This window comes from Equus quagga, chromosome 4 (assembly GCF_021613505.1).
Source record: "Equus quagga isolate Etosha38 chromosome 4, UCLA_HA_Equagga_1.0, whole genome shotgun sequence".
In the NCBI taxonomy this organism is placed as follows: Eukaryota; Metazoa; Chordata; class Mammalia; order Perissodactyla; family Equidae; genus Equus; species Equus quagga.
Genome location: NC_060270.1, coordinates 131,574,389 through 131,597,138, shown reverse-complemented (window position 1 = coordinate 131,597,138; position 22,750 = coordinate 131,574,389). Strand labels below are relative to the sequence as shown.

General features: G+C 39.4%; 1 protein-coding gene and 1 long non-coding RNA gene across 2 annotated transcripts in view; one reads left to right on the top strand and one right to left on the bottom strand.

The window, feature by feature from the left end:
- Positions 1–19,245, bottom strand: part of LOC124237922 (zinc transporter ZIP10-like) — a 123,725-nt gene extending 104,480 nt beyond the window's left edge. The window contains exon 1 of the mRNA XM_046658053.1: positions 19,228–19,245. The gene's annotated coding sequence lies outside the window, so the exon portion shown is untranslated. The remainder of the gene's footprint in view (positions 1–19,227) is intronic.
- Positions 1–19,927, top strand: part of LOC124237923 (uncharacterized) — a 63,911-nt gene extending 43,984 nt beyond the window's left edge. The window contains exon 5 of the long non-coding RNA XR_006888179.1: positions 19,152–19,927. This is a non-coding gene — a long non-coding RNA (uncharacterized LOC124237923). The remainder of the gene's footprint in view (positions 1–19,151) is intronic.
- The last annotated feature ends 2,823 nt before the right edge of the window (positions 19,928–22,750 follow it).

Genomic DNA, 22,750 nt, shown 5'->3' with positions numbered 1-22,750 from the left:
AGGCTTTTCTAAAGCAGGCTGACACTAGGGACTCAAGGTGCCAGCCCACCTAATTCCTTAGTATAGGTGACATAGAGGACCCATATTACTATAGACTTGAACCATGATTTATAACCCACTCTTCAGAGGAAGTGCTGTATTTCCTCCTCTTGGCATCAGAGGGACCAGGGTTTGTGCTGCCTTTCTAGCTTAGTGGAGCACTGGGGGCCCTAGAGGCCAGGGGACCCCATCACCTAAGTCCTCACGTTAGCCACTTCTTCCAGTAACTGCTCCCATAAGGGACCTCTGTTGGGCAGTGCTGGTCTCCAAAGCTGTGACTGATGGCCTCCTTCTCAGGCTCTCGAAACTGAGCAGTTCTTGCTGGATGTGGAATGATTCTCCTTCACACCGAAGCAGAATCATTCTTTCTGATTACCTAAAAACAAGCCACAAAGAATCCCTTTGTGGGAGTAATGAAAGAAATAGTCAGGGGGAAATGTAGGAGACCATGAGCCCAAGACAGGAGTGTGTTAAGTTAATGTCTGCACACTCGAAGCATGATCCAATTAAAATATTTCAGAGCAGTCGAGAAGGTTTTTATAGAGAACCGTGTTAGGTTAGTTTTGATAGGTTTAACTCTAAAACATCCACACATAATAGCCTCTTGGCTAGCTTTCTTACGTATGAAAACTTAAAATTATGCAGGTAAATTCTCAAGCTAAGGCATGTTTTGGCCTAATTAGCAACACCTCAGACTAGCAAGCAGGACTCTATGATGTTAAAGATAGCACTTATACTTAAGGCAAGAACTAACAAAACTGGCCCGACTTGATTTCTATCAAGGTTTCCTCGGAGGGAGTTAAAAAAAAGAAAAAGAATAGGTATTAGCCTCTTAGAGAACTAACATGACAGAAAGCAGAGCTAATAGTGCACAAAGTTTCTGTGGATTTAGATGCATTGATTCTCCTTACATATATAAGTCGTATATATAAAAATATAACTCTCTCACTACTTTTGGAGACTACCCAAGTTATAATAACTCTAGTTATTATGAAATAGTTACAATCCCAATCCAGAAATCCTGGCCTTCCGGCATGCCAGTACATCTATAGTAATTTCAAGGGGTGTCGTAAAATTCGCAAAGTAAAATTAATGTTGATTTGCCTGCATTTTGAAAAGAAATAAAAATGAAATATAACTTTTGGGGGGAATGGTGAGGCTACTCTAAAAAGACTGATAATCTTGATTGCAAGCACTACCATTTTTATTCCTGGGCCACAAACATGACTGAGATCTCTTTTAATAGAGTCATGCAAAGAAACAAAGGCTTTGGGAAGAGAGAGTACATTAAACGATTTGCAGACACTGAAGAATACTTAAGATATAAAGATTTCAGTGCCACAATCTCCCTTCCTTTCGGCCCCCATCCCTCCCCATCCTCAGCTGTCCACCAAGAGATGAAATTTATGCTAACTCTGCTTAAATACGTTTAAGTTTGTTTCCTCTGGATATTTTCTTTCAGAACATTATTGAAAAGCAGTTTACATCTATGAAGAAATGATCAGCAATCTCTTGAAGTTTAAGTAACCAAAATACACAGTTATCCCTTCAGTGGTGGATTTAGAAATGACATAAACGGGAGGACATGGAGTCTGAATGACCCTTCAGTTTATGGCTCATATGCGATTGTTCAGATGCTAGTGAGACAGATGCACTGGGTAGATGTGAGATTATTCTTCAGGCAACCCATTATTTAGAATTTTGAGTGGAGGATAAAAATAATAATCATAGTCATGATATAGAGCATGTATTCATTCATTCACACGACAAATATTTATAGAGAACAGTTAAACATAGTTGGGCTGCAGTAGTAAAGAAAAAGATCACTGCCTTCAACCAACTTGACCCAGCTGACACATAGAGCCCTCCATCCACAAACAGAAGATTTCACATTTTTTTTCGCTATTCATGGAACATTCAAGAAGATACATCAGATTTTGGGCTTAAAATAAATCTCAATAAGTTTAAAAGAATTGAAAATAAGAAACTATGTCTCTGACCATAATAGAAGGAAACAAGAAATCAATAATTTTCTAGATACATGGAAAATCCTCAAATATTTGAATTAAGCAATATACTTCTAAATAACACATGATAAAAAAAGAAAACACTTGTAAGTGGATAAAAATAAAAACACAGCATAGCAAAATGTATGTGGTGCAGCTAAAGTAGTGTTTGGTGAGAAATTTATTATACTAAATGCTTATATTAGAAGACAAGAAAGATCTAAAATGAATTATCTACATTTTCACATTAAGCAACCAAATAAAGAATTAAGGATTAGGGCTGGCCCTGTGGCTGAGTGGTTAAGTTCTCGCGCTCCATGTTGGCGGCCCAGTGTTTCACCAGCCCAGATCCCAGGTGCAGACATGGCACTGCTCATCAAGCCATGCTGAGGCTGCGTGCCACACAGCACAACCAGAGGCACTCACAACTAAAATATGCAACTATGTACTGGGGGACTTTGAGAAGAAGAAGAAGAGAAAAAAAGAAGAAGAAGATTGCCAACAGTTGCTAGCTCAGGTGCCAACCTTTAAAAAAAAAAGAATTAAGGATCGATGCCTACATTCTCCACCAAAAAAAAAGGAAAGGAATTAAGAAGAAGACCAAATTAAACCCTAGGTAAGCAGAAGGAAGAAAAGATGATAAAAGTAGAAATCAATGAATCAGAAAATGGACAACAGAAAAGCAAAAATCAATGAAACCCCAAATCTTTTCAGATAAAGTAAACATCATTATTCATTAGGGAAATGCAAATTAAAATCACATAAATTACCACTGTGATTAAAACTAAACCATGATAATGCCAAGTTTTGATGATTACGTGGAACAACCGAAACCCTTATATGTTGCTAGTGGGAATGCAAAATGGTAGAACCACTTTGGAAAACTGCAGCTCCTTAAAAAGTTAAACATACATTGACCACAGGACCCAGCAATCCCACTCCTAGGTATCTGCCCAGGGGAAACAGAACTTATATTCACATAAAGACTTGTGTGGGGGGCCGGCCCTGTGGTGCAGTGGTTAAGTTCTTGCACTGTGCTGTGGCGGCCCAGGGTTTTGCTGGTTCGGATCCTGGGCGCTGACATGGCACCACTCGTCAGTCCACGTTGAGAAGGCATCCCACATGCCACAACTAGAAGGACCCACAACTAAGATATACAACTATGTGCCGGGGAGAATTTGGGGAGATAAAGCAGGGGGGAAAAAAAAAAAAGACTTGTGTGGGAATGTTCTTAGAAGCTTATTTGTAATAGCTAAAAATTAAAAACAACCCAAATATTCATTAGCTGGTAAACCAATAAACAAATTATGGTGGATTCATACAATGAAAAATGATTTCACAATAAAAAGAATAAACTTCTGATACATGTAACAATAGAAAAAAACAAGCTATTGGATGTGGACAAGTCTCAAAAAGCATTATGCTGAGTGAAAGAAGCCAGAGACAAAAGAATACATACAGTATGACTCCATTTATAGGAAATTCTCAAAAGGCAGACAGTAGTGACAGAACAATGAGTGGTGCTTCATGGCTGGGGGAGGGGAGGGGCAGAAGCTCACTGGCAGAGGGGCAGGAAGAAGTGGCTGGGGGTGACAGAAAGGTTCTGTATGTTGATTTTGATAGCGGTTACAGAGCTTTACACATTTGTCAAAACTCTTCCAAATGTACACTTAAAATTATTGGATTTTAGCATATGTAGATTATACTTCACTAAAGCTGAAAAAAATAGAAGCTCTATGAATGACATGAAAAATCCAGTCTAATCTAAGGTTTTTTTCAACATCTTGCTGAATCAATTTCTGACATGCTAATAAAATCCATCAAATCTTATCACTTCTTTTGAAAGAAGGTGTTTGAAAGCATCGGCATATTCATATTTAAAATTGAAGTAACGCAAGTAGTAAAGAAAATAAAATGAGAAAAGCAAACAAAAAAAGGACTTGTTGTAAAGAATTTAAGACAGTAAGAAGAAAAAATAAACCAAGAGAAATGATATTGTTCAAAAGTCAAAAACGAAGAATTGTATATAACAAGAAAGAAGCTTTGTCTCTTGACCAGGAGGCAGAAAGAGAGAGAAAAGTCTAACCAGGTGGACGGGGCTCTGTGGGCAGCCTTAGTGTCGGATTTGTGGCTGCCAAGTAGTGTAGGCCATTTCCAGAAATTAAGTTCTATATTATATGAATGTATTATCCAACAATCTGCTATTAATTAAACCTCTTCAAATTCAGAGCAGACTTCCTGCTTCTGCAGGACACATTGCAGCCATCGTATTCATATCCAAAGGACCTTTTTTCTTCCACTTCAGGACTAGTGTTGCATTCCTCTTTTCGGCAATTAGACCTTCAACTCTCTGGAGACCCTGCAGGTTCGCAATTATCCTAACTTACTGCTGCCTGGATGACCCACTGGAACAGATCTGCTACTCATGTCTGATGAAACCACAAGCTCTTCATAAAAGAGAAGAAATCTAAAAGCCAATGTGTTGGCTAAGGAAATTTCATTTTCTCAATAAAAGTAGGTATTCTTTTAACCTAGATTCACTGAACCAGAACTTTTCCCTCTATTTCTTAAACTCATTAAAAGAAGGCACTACGTACTGAATTATTTTTTTTCACTCTGACTGATTTTGATGGATGCTCATTCCTGAAGCACCTCTGTCCTAAATACATAAGGGCAAAAGATTCTGAGAAGGTATGACCTTGGACCAGCACCCTTCATGTGTAATGAAAACGAGCACCTTCTTGGAAATGCTGCAGAGTGTGCACAGAAATAAGTAATCCTGACGCAATGAAACCTCTTACTCAGCAGTTTGTGGAGTTTCCAAGAAACATTGGCAGCCTGTGGGGAATGGCATGGAGATAACAGGTTGATCCCTTAGCTCTACCTGAGTCCAATCGGACTGAACAGTCCACTGCACTGATGGGCAATGGGTTTGAAAGGGGCAAAGAGTGCAAGAGGTGAAGCCAAATGTGGGCTGTGAGAGACTGTTAAGGCTCACCTTCGAGGAGACTCATCTCACAGAAGTACCATAACTGTGATGCTGAAGCCAATGTCGCTGCTACCCAGGTTATTGCCTAGACTCTCCCAGGGCTAAAGGACCAAGGCATCCAACGTTGCTGCCATGTTGCCCAAATTAAATAGTTCTCATTCAACTGAAGTATACTGACTAGTATGTGTGAGATGTGTCTCAACTAATTTTATTGTTCACAAGACTTGAAATTGGCATAAATATACTGAAGTTTACTTAAAATATACATGAGTGGATTCATAACTTTCCTTATATTCAGTTGCATCCTACAAGGCTGAGTGTAAAACGCATGGTAGCATTATAGTCAGTGGATCCTGGAATTATGTGTAGCCTTGGGCATACCCAAGCAAGGACTTACCCACTGTGAACATCACCAATTGTGCATCAACAGAGAAATTCTGATAAGGTAGTGATACAATTGTAAATCCAATTGTTCTGTTTTTAAAAAGTTTGCTAGGACCCAAGAAAAAGTATTACACTTTCCAGACTTTAATATTGAGATGAGAGACTTGGCTGAATTAGAATCACAATTAGATTTTTGGTTCAAAAGAATATCTTTCCTCTTTTTAAAGCAAGCTGGTTATCATTTGCCCAGAAAAGCTATTCTTACGGCTTCTTCAGTCAATCAAAGAGGAATGAAGTCTCAGAAGACAGAAATGCTTCCTTCCTTTTGTCATTTTCCCAGCACATTCCACCCCAGGCAGTTTAACAAATAAGGTCAGAATTTGAACTTGCAAACACTGATCATTAATTCCTCTGAAAGAAAATCACTGATCAAGTGGGCGTATTTGCAGTTTCCATGAGGTTGAAACTAGGGCATTTTGGTCTCTGATGTAAAAGGAAACCTAACACCAAATATCATTGAAAAGATTTCCATTTTCTTTGGAAGAGATTACTTAGAAGTAGTATACTATCTCTCATTTCCTCTTTGTGTATCTTCTTGTCAGTCCTACCATTGAGAAATCTGGTCTTCTTTCAGTCTTTCTGTAGCAGGACAATGAACTCTCATCAAAACAGCTCTCATTAATGGAGGGAGTGATAATATAAATTGTTTGATGTTTTATATTTAGATAATCCAGGCTGCAACTTGGCAATAGTGGGGATCATATCTTAGATCAGAGGTTGGCCAAGATTTTCCATAAAGGGCCTGATAGTAAATATTTTAGGCTTTGCAGGCCGTATGGGCTTTGTGGCACCTACTCAACTCTGCCCTGATGGCAAGAAAGTAGCCCTAGACAATGCAGGAACGAACGACTGTGGCTTTGTTCCAACAAAACTTTATTTATGCCTGAAATTTTAATTTCCTATAATTTTCACATGTCGTGAAATATTCTTCCTTGGATTTTTTTTTTAACCATTGAAAAATAGAAAAACCATTCTTAGCTTGCAGGCTGTGAAAAACAGGCGCTGGGTGGGATTCGGCATTCGGGGAGTAGCGCTGACCTCTGACTTAGAATCACACTACGCCACACTCCACCTTGTAACTGCTGTAAAAAGACGCGTCCCAAGGCCCCAAACCATGTGTAGATAGTTAAATAGTAATTTGGGACTGCTTGCGTCTTGCAGTCTTTGGAGTCGTCCTCAGGATTCCCCAAGTGACTGGCTGTTTGAATCTTGGCTGCTCGAAGCTTTCCAGAAGTTTTAACAGTGAGAATCAGGGGGGTGGTCAGGGAGGTGTAGGCCGTGTGAAGCTGTCCTGCCTCAAACAGGAAATTTCTTTCTGGTTCTGTGTTTTCCTTTAAATGTTGTTGTGAATTTAGCACTGTATTCCGTAATCTGTTTTCCCCCAAACTTTCTAGTAAAGCTAAAGCCCCAGGAAGGCATGCCTGTTTGTACAGAGCCCTGTCAGCCTGAGGGTGGGGTGCTCGAATCTGAAAAACCAGAGGCAGGCTTACATCCTACTGTACTCAGAATCCCACATCGTTAAGTAGCTTTCACCAGGAAGAATTGTTCTGAAAGTAAACTGCTGCAATGAGACTCTGTTTCATTTACGATTTTTCTGTAGAAAGGGGAAAAGCTGTATAGTTATTAATCTATGCAAGCAATGACTTCAGAATGAAAAGAATATAGGAAAAGAGTAGGATCAAATCCACTGAAGTGGAGTCTTCGGTAAGTAATACCAAGATAATAACAGCGAAGCATATAGCAGAGATCTACCACTTATAGCTTCAACTCTTATAAGGATGTGCATATTTAAATCACCGAATGGCTCCAATTGTTTTCGACTTCCGGATTCTTTTAGTCCTGCTACCTGGCCTGAGTCTTCTCCGCGACCCCAGAGATTTGGCAAGACTTACCAACTGACATATTCCTATTGTTTTCTCCCAAGATGCCTACTCTCTCAAAAGTCCAGACCAAAATCTGAAATCAGTTTCCATCCACTTCCAAAAGATTCTTCTCTCACTCTCTTAATGCAAGCACTTGATATCCTCTTTTAAGAATGGAACCCAAAATTGTACTCTGAAGCTGATAAGTCTTATACCCTCGAGAGTTACCATGACAACCTTCAGATTAGCTTCGGGAAAACAGTAACAAGAGATTCATCCTATTTCCATCCCCGTGTTACGCAGCCCCATCCTGCCTTTTGGGTCCTATCAGGAGGAAGGTCAGTGCTAATTCTTCTGCTTCGATTTGCTTCTTTGAAGAGATGAGAGTGGAGAAAGAGACTATGATCTCCTTGAAATGACTGCAATCAAGGAAAGAAAACTTGCCAAATTCCTGGAGTCCGTATTTTCCTTTGGAGGGTAGTTTTGATTTGGCTTTTTAGTTTTTCGTACCTTTTCTTCCTTTCAACACGATCAGAATGATTACAAATCTAGAGTCATGTTTTACAATACGGGGCGCCCCACCCTCCACGGCTTTCAGATGCAGCCAAGGACTCACTTCCGAAGGTTGCTGTTTTACCTTGAGGGAAGTTTAGAATCTGACCAGGTACAGCAGCTCAGTGCTTTGGTTTTATTTGTACACAAACCAGATTTCCAGTCAAAAGCAAAAGAAGGTCCTTTTCCCTTCACCCCATGCTCAAAATCTTCAGTTAGCACATCCAGAAATGTCTGGTAACTAAGCTGTCAAGGCATATGGACGAAAAGATGGTAAGCCAGGAACAGTTCATCTCTGGGCCAGGCTTCAGCCTTAATTTATTATTATTATTTTTTAAAAAAGGAATGAAATAGCTCTTTTGGAAGGCTTTTAGAGTCAAGTACTAAATAGTAGAAGGGCTGGGCAGCCTGCAAATATTTCATTTTAGAGCTCTACAGAAGTGTTTAAAATTTAGGGATTCGAACAGGGCAAATACATCTCGGTCTGCTGAAGCATGGCAGTAATCAGGGGCCTGGTGACAAGGGGTGCGACCTTTTCCATCCGCTGTGGTCCTTCAGGCGCTGCACACAGTGAGGGCTGCTCTGTGGTTCACCTCTCACACACCTGCCCTGCAGTCGAGTTTCACAGCAAACAATGGGCTATGTACTTGTTGCAGAGTAATGCATCTCCTACCCGAGGCGTCCTCATGAGAAATTCTATCACACACAGCTTTATTTCTGGATCCTTTTACCTAAACTCTGAACATTTCAGTGTTGGCCAGGGAAAACTGAAAAGTCCTCCTGTCTGTGGTAATTAAAAAAGGGAAACGGGGTTTGGGAATAGAAAACTGAGTTGAAGAGAATGGCACATTAGCAAAAAGAAAGGAAACTTAAGAGGCAGAAGACATTCCAGCCTCTGAGGTGCATTTGGATGGTGTCCCGAGGAGAGGGGGCAACTAGACTTGAGGGAGACGTCCAATGGCCTGAGATTCAGTGCGATGTGTGCGCCACATCATGCAAGGAGAGAGTTTAAGACTGGTTCACTATAGGTTTTAGAGAGGATTGAGAAATACCTACTTGGCTATATGGAGTAGGTTAAATAAAGGTAAATCCAGCACTTAAAATCTTTTTTAATTATTAAAACGATTGTATGATAAAACAGCTTGAGGAGTGGGTTCAAGGACCACAGATACAAAAACCACCACGACCACCCAGGTCAATAGAAGAAAAACAAATGTCCTCAAGATCCACAGTATCTGGAACAAGACAGTCTCACTCAAGCTCTGTGGAATGGAGACCTTGAATAGTCTTGAGAGTATTGTAAAAATATTAACTCTACAAACATCGATTATGACTGATGTACCACAGAGATTAGGTTTAATCAGTGTGTTTACGTCATTGCTTTGTTTCAGCGAATGGCAAAGTGATCCTAAGGGCATCTATAAGGCTACTCCTGACCTCCATTTCCTGAATGCTATTTCTCCTTCAGAGTTTAACCTTTTAAATCACATACTTTCTAAAACAGATGTTTTCAGAAACCTAAACTTGGAATGGGCCTCCTACATTGGGGAGCTGAGAGTGTTTCAAGTTAGAAGAGGGTTTGCACAGACAGAGTTAATTCACACTTCAGGCCTTCCACAAGCCTGGAGTCTGGCCTTCCATCCCAGGGAGTGGACACCCTCCCACACACTCCGCAGTTGGCATTGACCTGAAATGCATACTGGTCTGTCTGGACTTGTAAGTAATTTTCTTTTATCTTTGAAATTGTACCCTTGGCACAGCTAATCTGAAGGTGCAGCATATTAAAAAAAATTTTTAAAAAGAGCACAAAGTAATTCCAGCAGGGAATATAAGGCAGGATTTACAAACTTGTTATGCATCTTCTAAGTTCGGTATTAATTTCCCAGGAAACACAAAGCCTGTTTAATTACTTTATCTTAGTCTTTTTATTATATAATTTGTGTTTGTCTTACCTTTGACTCCTCCAATTTGAAGGCCAGCATTATGAAAACAGCAAATGCTTTTTAAATGTCTTAATGTGCATGCTTTACATTATATGGAAATTTATCTGCATTTCTTTTCATTGTCTATTGTCCTTCCTAACTTCCCTCTACATTCATTTAATATTCCATTTCAGTATTTCATAAAAGTGTTTTTGCAATCTGAATCAGTTCTTCTAATTGACTGGTTTCGAATAGGAGAATTTTTTTAGTGTTCATTGTGTCTCGATTTTTCTGAATATGTTCCCTCATCACATCATGCAAGTATTTTGGGATTAATGATCAATCAAAGGAGATAAGGTCATGCAAGGGATTCATTGCAATTTTACCTATCTTACTGATTTAATAATTTACTAGTTCAATTTTCTGATCAGCCTGAAAATCGTTCCTAATCCAATTGCTTATTTTCTGACTAACTTACACACAAGCCTCAGACTATTTCTCAGGCTGTTAACCAAAAACTGTAGTGTGTTTACTCTGCAAATTACCATGATGCTATGAACAGTCACCAAACATATGTACCACTAGCTGTGGGTACCAAATTATTTATTTCACAGTAAGAATTAAAAAGATTTTTTTGTTGTTTCTTTTTTTCTGATTTGAAAAGTTTATCAGATGAAGGGATTCAGAACACACCAGCCCCAAATATGCCGCTTTGGCATAGTGATATTTTGAGCTGAAGGTACTGGAGAAACAGCAGATGAATGAAGGGCTGGCGGACCTTGCACTTTCTACCTAAAAGCAGATCATAAAATTTCCAATGAGAGGGGCCAGCCCAGTGGCGCAGTGATTAAGTTCACACGTTCCGATTTGGCAGCCCGGGGTTCGCCGGTTCGGATCCTGGGTGCGGACATGGCACCGTTTGGCAAGCCATGCTGTGGTAGGCGTCCCACATATAAAGTAGAGGAAGATGGGCACGGATGTTAGCTCAGGGCCAGGCTTCCTCATTGAAAAGAGGAGGATTGGCAGCAGTTAGCTCAGGGCCAATCTTCCTCAAAAAAAAAAAACATTTCCAATGAGAAGGGCACCCCCTTTGTACCAGGAAGAGATTCTCGTCACCAGAGACTGGGAGTTGTTGCTGGAAAGGACCTGTGCAAACTCACATAATCCTTATCTTCCATTAGTTTCCCCCTCATATAATTCCTAGCAGCTGTCCCACAACTTACTGCCTCTAGCCCGAGCCCCTTTCTCTTGTCACATCTCCACAATTCATTGTTCTTTGTGTAAAACTGTGTATAAGCTTTTGGGCCTGACAGCTCCTTCAGGTCTTCATTTTCTATCTGAAGACTCTCACGTACGTGTAAAAACAAATTCAATTCAATTCAATATTTAAATATTAAATATTTATTTTTCTGCTGGTAATCTGTCTTATGTAAGTTTAATTCCCAGCCCAGCCACAGAACCTAAGAGGATGTTTTCCTCCCTGGCACAGCAAAGTTCATACACACGTGAGTGCTCACACACACACACACACACATTCTTCTGTACTTTTGCACATTACATTATATCACGTTGCCTGATAACTGTGTCCTATACCCAACATTCTACATCATCCTAGAATCTAGATTCTCAGAATTAAAAGAAATCTTGAGAGGATCAAATCAAACCACAGTACCGATAACTCACCAGACCGTGAATGAACGCTCATTGCTTAAAGAGATGACAAAGAACCAGTCACCTGAGTTTATTTCTTCTTATAACGACTTCCTTTAAAAACACAGATCTAACAATTTAAAGTGGCAAAGGAATGATTCCCTGTATATATAACAAACATTAATAATTTAATTTTTTATGTGCCGAACACGTACATTCTCTGCTAAAGTTAGTAGTTCCTCCCTCTGTTACTCTGCTAACACAAGAAAGGGTGTTGGACGAGGAAAAGGGACAAGGTACATAAATCTCAAGAGCACCAGTGACAAAACCTCTCCTTTGATGGGCAGTTTCTATTATGTAGAAATTTCAGTTTATGTCTTCAACACAATATCCCACTAATACCCCAGAGTCGTTCTGCTGTCCTTGAATCTTGGTCAAGAGCCATCTGCCATGACATCAAGTTCAAAAGTTTAAATAGTAAGGAAATACACGAGCCTTCAAAGAGGCACTAAATAGCCTTTCCACAGCCTCAGCGGTAATACATCGAGGCCTAGGATGGGCTGGACATAAGAAGACTTACCCTGGCGACAGCTTTTCAAGGTGCTTAGGTCCAAAGGAAAAGGATGCAATTCTGCTCTCTCTTAAGTAAACTTCCTTCTGTCTTGATCAGAGGAGACAAGGTGAGAGGTGAAAATGGTCTCAGCCTGCCTCAGTTTAAGGCATTCTCGGGAGGGTCTTCTGGGAGGGGTTTGCTGTTCCTAATTAGCATCGTAATGGGTCCCCATCACATCCTAATCCACTGCATATCTCTCCTTTTGTGATTTTTACAGCCTGTTAATTCCCTTTGTTTTCCTTAGCACAGATCTTGTGTTCTTGAACTTCCAAACTCCACTTACAAACTCCACTTTATAATTTTATCAAATTCTATAGGACTATAATTTCACATCTGAGATATAACCGACCCCGTTTTATACCTTTGAAGTGACGAGTCTCAGGCTTTTGCCATGTAGTTTTCACGGTAAAGTGAACACATCTCAGAGAAAACAGTGCTGCCTCTGTGGGTTCTCTTCCTTTAGATGTGGCCCCCACATCTTCAGGGATGTCTTCTCCAGGTCTCCATACCTCTTTAGGTGAGAACTACTGAGGTGTGCAGGTGGCAGGAACAGGAAAGTGGAATTCTAACACTTTACTTCTGTGTAAATACTGATTCCGTAAAGAAAAGATGGCGCAGGGGCTGGGGTGGGAGGGCGCTTACCTTTTAGTCCTGGGTAAAACTAGAAATCTCAGGAGGAAGTTTAGAACCCTTAGAGAATAGGCGGCATCATTATCACCATCATCAATAACATTATTGCAACTGGTAATTTTGTAGCATGCTTAATGTGTCCCAGACATTCCACTAAGCTTGAATTATCTCATATAATCCTCTAAACAACCCTATGCAACCCTATGTTACCATCTCCATTTACTCCATTACTGGGGTAAATTGGTCTAATTTACTAGCGATATTAACGAACGGTACTACTATACTATAATTAACATACAGACTCTCTGACCCCCTAGTTTCTACTCTTAAGCACTCACCTTCTACAACTGGCCTGCTGAGCAATTTATTTTTCAGACATAAAAGTGATCTTACATGTTGAGTGTCTCCTTGAACTTGATGGATTATCATGGCCACATTATATATTTTACTTATAAAGGTTTTAAAAAAATTATTTATCTATTATCTAATTTGCTGATCTGAGGGATATTGATAATGAATCTAGGGTATCAGACAATTTACTCATTGTTTACTTCTGGAAAATATATAAAAACCTAAATCAAGAATTAAAGAAAGCACCACAACTAGAAGGACTCACAACTAAAATATACAACTGTGTACTGGGGGAATTTGGGGAGATAAAAGCAGGGGGAAAAAAAAAAGAATTAAAGAAAGCATGCCCTAAATGATTTTACAGAGTGTTTGCTGTCTCATGGAAGAAGGAGAAAACAGTTTTTGACAGTTACCAATTTTTATTTCAGTTTTGTAAACGTATAGAAGTATTAGTCAAGAAAGCCTAATCGCTATAGTTACTGTGCCAGGAAATCTTCTGCTTCTAAAACTTATTTTTGCCCTAGAATGCGTTCTGCTAAAAACTGACTTTTCTAATTATCTTTGGTTATCTCAGTCCTCCCACAAAGATCTCTCGTGCATCTGCTCATCGAGTTGCACAGATTTCCAAATGGAATTAGCAGTCTTAACAACTTTGCTATTAGCTACACCAATAGCATCCTCTGAGGATATTTTGCTTATCTTCTGCTTTAGCAAATGTTTTATTGTTTTAGTATCATTTGGTATGGGTAACAATCTGGAGTTTGCATCTGAAACATATGAATTTCTTATTTTTAAAAAAGCCATACATAAATCATTAATGATAACAATAAATGCCTGAAGGAATTTATTTTTACTGTATTTAGCCCAATTACTGAAATATTTTAAAGAAAGCCGTCATTTAAGTCTTTCTAAAACATTTATATCTATGCATATATAATTCAAATTGTATACATATATATTTAATAGGGTATGCATTTATATTTAAAGATGATTTTATAGAATCTGGGAAAGAAAGCCAACAAATTGCTTTTCTCTGGAATAGAAATATATAACTGCCCTCAAGAATTGAAGGACAGGGGCCGGCCTCGGCCTCAGTGGTTCAGTTTGTGTGCTCTGCTGCATGGCCCAGGGTTTCACCGGCTCGAATCCTGGGCGCCGACATGGCATCACTCATCAAGCCATGCTGAGGTGGCGTCCCACATGCCACAACTAGAAGGACCCACAGCTAAGAATATACAACTGTGTACTGGGGAGCTTTGGGGAGAAAAAGGAAAAAAATAAAATCTTGAAAAAAAAAGAATTGAAGGACAAATTCTAAGATAAAGTTTGTCTTTTTTATTAAGAAAATATATTCTCATTTCTAATAAACTGTCATTCTCACAATAATACAGGAAATAGAATAGTCACTAAGATTTTTTTCCACTTTAAATAATGTCCTCGGGCCAGCCCCATGGCTGAGTGGTTATAGTTCTGCACTCCACTTCCGCGGCCCTGGTTCCTGGGTTCGGATCCCGGGTGTGGACCTACTCCACTCATCAGCCATGTGGTGCAGGCATCCCACATACAAAATAGAGGAAGAGTGGCACAGATGTTAGTTCAGGCAAATCTTTCTCACCAAAATAATAAATAGTGTCTTCTTTCAATATGTAGTACTGTTTCTTTCAAACTTTGAGAACATTAACTTCTAAAATGTTTGTTATTTATTTTGATGTCATACTTACATCTTTAGCATACCATTAATCTGTATCTACTTTTAAAAATAATATGGCATTTTTTAATATAACATGACGTAAGTAAATTGAATTTGCTTTAAAATATTTTTTTTTCTGGTTTTGGGAAGCAACAGGTACTCAGATTATTGAATCTTGCAAGTAATTTCCTTCTCACTTGAAAATGATGGTCTTCTCCCTCTAATTTTTCTTTCTTTCCTTCCTCCCTCCCACCCTTTGCTTTTTTCTTTCCTCCGTCTTTCTTTCCTTCCTTCTTCCCTCCTTCCCATCCTCCCTCCCTTCTTTTCTGCCCTCTCTCCCTACTTTCCTCCTTTCTCTCTCTCTCTTTGAATGAAAGTAGCTTAAAAGGAGGCAGTCACCGAGTCCTGAATCTGTTAAGGGCTGTTAATAATTTTTAGTAAAACACTGGGGCCATTTAAAGGCAACACATAGCTTTATTTATATTTGAGACAAGGAGTATTGCACATTCTGTTGACTTCAATCTCGGGTGCATGGCTAGGTAACTATAAAGTACTGAAAATTCCAACCACTGTTGGGAGACCATAGATCAATGTCTTGGACTCAGGAGAACTGAGTCTTGATCGTCTTCACTTTGAACTCTACACACATGGTGAGAAGGAGTAAAAATGCTCTTCACTTTGCAAAAAGGAGAAGTCCATCATCTTACTCTCTTGATAGCCTAGTATGGTTAGAGGTCAAAACAGGAAGTGCCATTGTTAACACACAGAAACATGAAAGTTCTGTACTTAAAAACACCTTGAACCTTCTTCCCCATGAGGACATTTCGAATGCAGGAACTTTGGGTGGGACCATACTGCTTCCTGCATTCTCTTCAATCAAAGTGGTAAAGTTTGTTTTTGTTTTAAAATGAAGTTAAAGGAAAAATATTTGCCGTTTCAGAAGAGAACAACATTCAGTTCCTTTTAGATTTTTATGAGCATCTGTGATCATTTGTCATATGTGGCTAAAAAATGACCAGTACTGATGAAATACCATTTTATTTTTAGAGAAAAGCCTCGGCATACTTTCTGAAAATAATTTTGAAAAAAATCTCTGCTTCCTGCCAGGGAAGTTTTGTCCATGGCTAAATGTGGATGCATACACTTTTATGATAAAGACTATCTCTTTACCCAAATATACTGATGGTGAAAGGCTTAAGTGTTATGGTCTCTGGAACTAGTGAAGTAGAATTCTATTTCCTAGATTCCTTATGCACAAAAACGAATAAGTCATTCTTATGACATTCATTGGCTTGAAATAATATTTTATACAAAGACAAAAATATCATAAACCTAGAAAAAAAAAAAGAAAGGAAAGCCAGGAAAGAAATAATTTGGTAAATCGACATCTCGGTCTCTAAACTTTTCATTTCCAATCTTTCAAGTTTTCTCCCCATGTCTGATAGCAAGCAAATATTCTAGAACAAAACTAATCATTCAAAATAAGGGTAGGAATACATTTTCTACAGTAGAACGAATCCGAGCTAGTTTTTCTCTTTTCCTAATGAAATAAGACTATTTCAAACGAGAATATACTAATATATTGAGGGAACATTTTCAGCCCAGATGCTTAATTAAAAGTTTATCTTTGGGGCTGGCCTGGTGGTGCAGCGGTTAAGTGTGCACATTCCAATTTGGCAGCCTGGGGTCCGCCGGTTCAGATCCCGGGTGCGGACATGGCACCGCTTGGCAAAAACCATGCTGTGGTAGGTGTTCCATCCATAAAATAGAGGAAGATGGGCATGGATGTTGGCTCAGGGCCAGTCTTCCTCAGCAAAAGGAGGAGGATTGGCAGTAGTTAGCTCAGAGCTAATATTCCTCAAAAATAAATAAATAAATAAAAATTTTAAAATTTTAAAAAAGATAGTCATTTAAAAAAAAGTTTATCTTTGCTGATAAGCTGTCAACATACTAAAAATACAGCTTAATACAGTAACAAAATAAAAGACAAAATCCCCAGATAACGGACTATGAAATTAAGATAAAACACCTCACTACACAGCCAGATCCGGTCAAGGCCTTGACTAAGGACACCGTTTTATGTATCTTTCAAGGTGGTCTTAAATACTTTTGAGTTTGGAGCTCCTTACATATTGACTTCTGCGTACAATCTGCAGAGAAAGACGTTTTCTGACTTATCTACTGTGGAATACGGTATGGCTGACCTTAATGAAAACTAAGAAGCATTTTGGCTATCTATTGAACTAGTCTAAGAAAAGGTGGTGTTGCACTAAATCTCCTAACCCATTAATCAACTAGAACTTTCTTTGGTTTTTGCCTACCATCAAAGTGTAGAAGAGGTAAAGCTATAAGACCAGAATGAAACTCACAAGAGGTCTCCTTATCTCGCGCGTTATTATAACAATTTGCTTGAAATTCCGTTCCCCAGCTGCAGAAACCAAGAGAAGCAGCGAGAATCAGCAGAGCAGAGGACGGACAGGGATCATCCCAGAGTCTCAGTGTTTCAGAGTCTGATGTGGTCATAGGGCCATTAAGGCTAGCCTCGCAGCTTTTCTCTCTCCCCGATCGTGGTGCGCTTTTTGCTTCACAAGGAGAACTGAAAAATTAATATGTTTTTATTTATGCAATTGGTATTTTGAAATTGTGGGGAAATTAAAAGGGAGTAAACCCTTGACTGCAGGATCAAAGTTCTGTTTAAAAACTGTGGGATTCTCATAGGAAGAAATCAAATTTTTATATTTATAAAGTATTTTACAGTCTACAAAGTACTTTCATATAAATATATTACTTGAACAGTGACGGACGTCCAGAGTCACCGCGTGAGTTTCTAGCAGAGCTCTAACTGCAAACCGCGCATCCTGGTTCCTAGTCTAAGACTGTCTGTATTATGCTCTCCCTCTCTCTCTCTCTCTCTCGCCCCCTACCCTCCATAACTGATTCTGAAACTTACTGTATGGAAGCTTAAAACATAAAAAAACTACAAGCTTTTTGAGGGCAAACTTCATATCCTATTTATCTTTGCATCACTAGTATCTAATCCAATGTAGGTCCTCAGTTAATGTTTGTTGAATGAATGAGTGAAATAAAATAGAAAGACAAATTGGAACAGAACTGTGTTTTCAGATAGTAAATATGTAAATGAAACAGAAGATTAACATTAAAGATTTTAAGCAACTATTCAGAATATCAAGTACTGTATTAGATGCTATCTATTTATCTATCATCTAATTTATCTGTCATCTATCTTTTTAACCTCACTCCAGATAATGCATTTTATCAACTATTATTATTTACAAATTTTTAGGTCACTAAGTCATAATTATAATTTAGAAAGACTTGTCCTGTTTTATTGACAGCATAGAAATTAGAATTCATTCTTCAGTAACATAAGGTTTATTGGAATACAACAAATAAAAATGATCATAATTCCCCTTCGCATCTGGGAGAGTACAAGACTGTGACCTGTGACCATTAACTCATATTATATTTATATCAGTTTTTTTTTTTTTTTGAGGAAGATTAGCCCTGAGCTAACTGCTGCAAATCCTCCTCTTTTTGCTGAGGAAGACTGGCCCTGAGCTAACATCCGTGACCATCTTCCTCTACTTTATATGTGGGACGTCTTCCTTAGCATGGCTTGCCAAGCAGTGCCATGGCCACATCCGGGATCCGAACCTGTGAACTCCGGGCCCACAAGAAGCGGAACATGCGAACTTAACCACTGTGCCACCAGGCCGGCACCTATATCGGTTTTCCTTATTTCTCACTGTTGTATTTTCTTTATAATTTTCACAGGCTTATGAAAGCATCAACTGAGCATTTTATATTATTCCATCAGCATGGCTTATCCACGTCTAGATTTCAACTGGCCAGGCTTAGATAAAACAAGTTTTCATACATGTATTTTTTCTACCTGCCTGTATAGCTGAAGATCCTGGATGTGTTGAGCTTTATTTCTGCAAAGCCTCTATAAGTTAATATTTGTGTGTGTGACTTGGAAGAAAATTTAGAGGAAGAACTAATTTATTATTTCTTTAGGACTAATAATGATTGGGTTCACTTACTAGCAAGACACACTGAGGAAAAAGAATCTCAAAGAATACACAAATTTTACGAAGCCAAACCCATAAAGCAAATAAAGATGAAATATCCAGGATCCGATTTAGATTTTCTAGATCCACGCCAAAGAAGAAAATACCCAAAAACGGCCCAAGCTGTAACTTTGCCAACTTAGTTACTGCTGTAAAGAAACACTGCACGATGCCATCTAGTGACAAGTGATCAACATGCGATTAATCACATAGAATGAAGGGGTGAGGAGGTGAAATTCCCAGGATTTTATAGGTAAAGGGAAAAATCCTTCTGAGAAAATTAAATTTGATAGGTTACTTTTATTCCTCCAGGTACACAGTCTCCGAAAATGTATCACGGGTCTGCAGCTTGAGGATCGTTATTTTGAAATACTGTGTAGCCACCTACCTCCAAATCGGCACCTGTCTTTCCTTCTGCCGCCGCCCTCCACCACGCAGTCTGCAGCTGAACTCGGCACTGTGAGCGTTCTCCAGGCACAGCCCCCGGAGAGTGACAGGTGGTGGAGGTGGAGCACTTTAAAAACCAGTCTCAACAGAATAAAAAAAAAAAAAAGACTTCAAAAAAGGGAACCAAGATGATTCCTGAAACAATCTGTGCCCCACTAAAAATAATAACAACAATAATAAATAAACTGTTGGAAGTTCAAAGAGTAAAACTAAAATAGGGACCAGAGGAAATCATCTTTGTTTTTCTCCGCCAACGGCTGTGCAAACCTGATGCTGTCTTGTTCCTTGTACCAATCCCTCGCGGAGAATGCCAGAGACCTCTGCCAGAGGGGCCACAGCATTATGTCCTAAGGGAAATCATTTTCTCCAACATTTCTCATCTTTTGTAAACAGACTTTTTTTTTTTTAGGAGAAAAACCAACAATCCATCAATCATGGAGTTCTCTAGTCCAGTAGTTTCTTTTTGGTTAATTTTTTGCAACTAGATTAACCAGTCCTGCTGCCATAGATACATTTAAGAAAATAAGACACTTCACTGTGTTCACATATATCTGATTAAAGCTCAATAAGAATATGCCAGTAGCCTTAGGAAGATATCAAGTTAAAAACTTTTGTGAAATAAAAAGCAAAGCTTATCAAAATCTCCAGCTTCGAGTGCGTTTATTTGTTTTTGTTTTTTTATTGCTGCCCACATGCTGTGATTGGAACACAATGTGTGGAAATTGCATAACCATCATTTCCACAAATCAAAGCTATTGAGAAATGGGAAGGCCTTGGGGGAGCTGCTGCATGAGATGTTGATCTTAAAAAGTCTGCCTTTATGTCTGAAGTCTTCCCTTCTTTCTTTTGACTATTGTTTAGTTTTAACCATCTTTGGGCTTTGTTTTGTTTTTTAACTAAAATCCTTATTAGCCACAGGCCAAAGAACATTTTTTGAAAAGTGTTTTCTCTATATTTCTTCTATTTTTCCTTAGTTCAACTTTATTTTATTATTTTTGATACCTTGGACTAGTCTAGGCAAAGTGTTCTTAATTTAAGTATTAGAATCGTCAAGAAAACATTAGGTGAGATTTCCTTGCCCTGGGGTGGGAGAGTGGGGGCAGTTTTGGTGCCTTCAGCCCAGTCCATTCCAGGCTTACGGAAGCTGGAGAGAGTCTTTTCTCTACTGTTTTCACGTTGAAAATAGGAACCAGTCAGATGGCTATTTGGGTCAAAGGCAGCCTGAATACGTTATGAGAGTGAGGAAGAACACTTCTCTTTCGGGCTGCCTGTGTTCCTCTTTAGCTCCAGCAGAGGTTTGGTTGCCCTGTCTGATACCCACACGCTTCTTTCCTTGGAGCCACAGATGCTGCTGCTAAGTGAAAACTTCCCCTTTCCAGCGAACACATCTGGAGTCAGGCTGGGGAGGGGACAGGAATCTCTAACACCCTCTTGGAAATCAGGAGGTGAAAAGGGGTCATTTGCTTGAGAGTGAAAGGTAGTTTTGTTGGGAGAAATTCTACTGGGGTATTCTGTTACCCTTTCAGTGTTTAAACTCATTTTGAGGAAGTAAAAGTCTGCCAAAAAGGCATAATATTTAGCTATACTTTGACACTGTTCGGCACCTCGGACAGAATGAGCATGAATATCTTTTTAGGGTCTCGATTTATGATCAGAGATTGTCTTCTCCTGTAATGTTTCCGCTTGAAGAGGTGTTTCAGTGTTCTTTAAAGTAAACTTCAGGAATTGTGAGGTTAACAGAGCGGTTAGAGCAGAAGGCTATGGTCAGTCCCCCCGTTTAAGTTTAATTTTGAATGATGGTGGCAGCTTTTCTTTTACCTTTAAATTTGCTGCCATTTTCTCCCTATCATTTTCACCTCTGGGATTTTTTTTGCCGGAGATGTATATAACTGCCTTTCTGCCCACATCCCTTTCTAAAAGAATCTGTTCCCACCCACACCCACTGCAGAGCAGATGGCCCTAGTCATCTGTGATTATGTCAGGTGACCCTCCTCCGGCTACAGGAGAGGAGGACTAGTGTGTGAAGACCTCCTCTGAGAGTTGGTCCATAGGTTAGGCCAAGCCGAATAGATGGTCTCACTTGAGAATTTTGAACTAAGACACGAAAGTCATAGATGGGAGATGTCAATGGGATTTGCAGAGTCACAGGTGTGAGAGTTGTCCCATGGCAAGCCTCCACCATGCGTAATTTGAATTTCTGAGGGAACCCAAAGGAAAAACCTTGTATACGGAGCCAGCCTAAGAGAATGACATAGAAGACATGCAGAGGGAAGAAGTGACAAGAGCTCTAGCTGACATTTGTGAGATCCCTCCTCCCCCTCCGGGCCTCTTTCTACTTTCTAAGTAAACATTGAATTTTCCAGTGTGGTTTGGGTGGGAGTGCCCAGCTCCAGGAGTTGTTTTAAGTCAGCCAGCAACATCACATCCCCGTGTCCGTATGGTGGGTTCAGGGTAGGCATGTGAAGCAATCAGGGACAGTGGGGTTAAGGAGAGAGTTGTAGGAGTTGGGGGAGGGAGGGATTTCTCTCTCATCCCTGGGCGTTGCCTCAAAACTACTCTCTGCTTTTATAGATGTGAACTAGGAAGCACGCAGCACTGGTTGTTTCTGATTCCTTTTAGACCATTAGAGGAGACAGTCTTAGATGAAGACAGAGTACGGCAATGAAAAGAAAGTAGGTCATCTGACTTTCAGCTTGTGGGAAGTGGTCTCAGAGAAGATTAAAGACAACTAAACTAATGATGGAAGGGGGCGATTAAGGAAGAAGCCAGTCAACTTCATCAAGGTGGGAAAAGTAGAGTAATAGTGCTCTGAAAACAGACAACATGACACACACTTCCTTGTGATCTATATCTACAGACACCTTCGTTCCTACCTTGATAAGACTTCATCCTCTGCATTGGAAATGCAAGTAGATAGAAAAGAAAGTTTATATTTTCCCATAGTCAAAATCAAGGAGTGTATCTGGAACTTTGCTACATTACCTCACTTAATCCTGACAGTCCTGCCTGGTGGGGCTCATTAATTCCAACAGAGGGTTGGGGAAAATGTGGAAGAGAGATGCATTCACTCATCCAAGATAGTAAGTCACAGAGCGGAGATTGGAATTAAAAGATCCACTATTACTTTATGATAATTATCAAATTGTGATTAATTTATGACCTCTCTGGTTTTGCCAGGTCTGGAGCTCTTGCTGAAAGGACATCAGAGCATGCACAGAATAGTTGTGGAAAAATCCTAAGAAGCTGGTAACAGTAGGTCCCTCCAGCTGGCTAACTGGGAGTGGGAAATATTCATTTTCCACTGCTCAATGTTTTCACCTTTTGACATTTGAACCATATGCTTATATTGCTTTCTCCAAAAAAGTGATGTATTCTGAAAAAAAGTCGTATCATGAAAAATTTTTGTCTGATAAAATGATTGGCTTGTATTACGTGAGTTGGAGAAACCTTCTAGTTCTAAAATT